The sequence below is a fragment of the Propithecus coquereli genome, unplaced genomic scaffold (genome assembly GCF_000956105.1).
Source record: "Propithecus coquereli isolate 6110/MARCELLA unplaced genomic scaffold, Pcoq_1.0 Scaffold499, whole genome shotgun sequence".
Classification (NCBI taxonomy): domain Eukaryota; kingdom Metazoa; phylum Chordata; class Mammalia; order Primates; family Indriidae; genus Propithecus; species Propithecus coquereli.
The window spans coordinates 159186-161200 of NW_012150829.1; positions in this window are offsets into that span (position 1 = coordinate 159186).

Sequence of the window (2015 nt, forward strand, 5' to 3'; positions counted from 1 at the left end):
AGGTTGATGCAACAGTAATTGCACTTTTAGCATTGTTGAAATTTACCATTTGATATTGGAATACATTCTTAAATAAATGTGGTTATGTTATACATCATTTTAATGTGCATTTCTCACTTTATGGTTTTTTGCTAATGACTTATTACTTACGGTTTATTTTATACTTATTTTAGACTACGGAAATAGTGTTAGACAAGAAGCAAATTTGAGAGATTTTCTTATTCGAGTTCAAAATGGGATATAAAGCAGTGGAAACAACTAGCAACACCAACAATGCAGTTGGCCCAGGAACTGCTAACAGACGTACAGTGCAGTAGTGGTTCAAGAATTTTTGCAAAGGCAGGAGAGCCTTGCAGATGAGGACCACAGTGGCCAGCCATCGGAATTGAGAGCAGTCATGGAAGCTGATCCTCTTACAGCTACATGAGAAGTTGCAGAAGAACTCGATGTCGACCATTCTATAGCTCAGCAATAGAATGAAGCAAAGTGGCAAGGTGAAAAAGCTCAATAAGTGGGGGCCGTACGAACTGACCAAAAATCAAAAAAAATCATTGTTTTAAAGTGTCATCTTCTCTTCTTGTACATAATAAAAATGAACCGTTTCTCAGTTGGATTGTGATGTGTGACGAACAGTGGATTTTCTATGACCACTGGCAACCAGCGATGAACAGCTCAGTAGTTGGTTGGAGGAGCAGCTCCAAAGCATTTCCCAAAGCCAAACTTGCACCAAAAGAAGGTCATAGCCACTGTTTGGTGGTCTGCTGCTGGTCTGATCCACTATAGCTTTCCAAATCCTGGCAAAACCATTATATCTGAGAACTATGCTCAGCAAATCAACTAGATGCACCCAAAACTGCAATGCCCACAGCCGGCATTGGTCAACAGAAAGGGCCCAATTATTCTCCAAGACAACGCCCGACCACACGCGGCACAACCAATGTTTCCAAAGTTGAACGAATTGGGCTACAAAGTTTTGCCTCATCTGCTATATTCACCTGACCTCTCGCCAACCGACTACCCCTTCTTCAAGCATCTCAACAACTTTTTGCAGGGAAAATTGGTCCACGATGAGCAGGATGCAGAAAATGCTTTCCAAGAGTTCACTGAATCTGGAAGCATGGATTTTTACACTACAGGAATAAACAAACCTATTTCTCATTGGCAAAAATGTGTTGATTGTAATGGTTCCTATTTTGATTAATAAAGATATATATGAGCCTAGTTATAATGATTTAAAATTCACGGTCCGAAACTGCAATTACTTTTGCACCACCAACTTAATAGATCATGAAAAATACAATCTACACTTTCTACTTCCACTAATTTATCTTTCATTCATTTTTTAATCAGCTGCCAGTGTCCTTCCCATTATCTCTACAATGTATCCCTTTTGGAGAGATAAAATATTAATAATAATGAATAATAACAAAAATGATGATGATGATTATGACAATAGCAACAACATATTACTGAGTGCTTCCCATGTACCAGGCATTGTTCTAATTAGTTGTGTGTTTTAATTTAATATTCATGGCAACTCTATGAGAAAGAACTGACACTGAAACATATAGAGCTTAATGAGATAACACAATTATTAATATCAGTGGTAAAGTCAGGATTTGAATCCAATCAGGGGGCTTCAAAATGCACACTTTTAACTGTTGGTATATAATGACTGTCACCAAAGGTTATTAAAGAACTATGTGACTTCTTTCCCAGTCTAACATTGTTGATTGAATATATATTCTTTCAAAAAGTATTCAAATAGCATCCTTAGGAAATACTTAACTTTGGGTGAAATTTTACTCTCTTCTGTTTACTTTTATTTCTCCTTTGGTTATTCTCTTTAAGCTTTTTCTCCCTAAACTTTAAACGTTGACGTTTCTCAAAAGTATATCATATATACTCTTTTTTCTTCTTATGCCACTTACCTTTTATAGGAGATTTCATTCTTCCCAGGGGCCTCAATTTCCATGTCTATGTAGATAACTCAATAATCTGTAGCTCCTATTCAT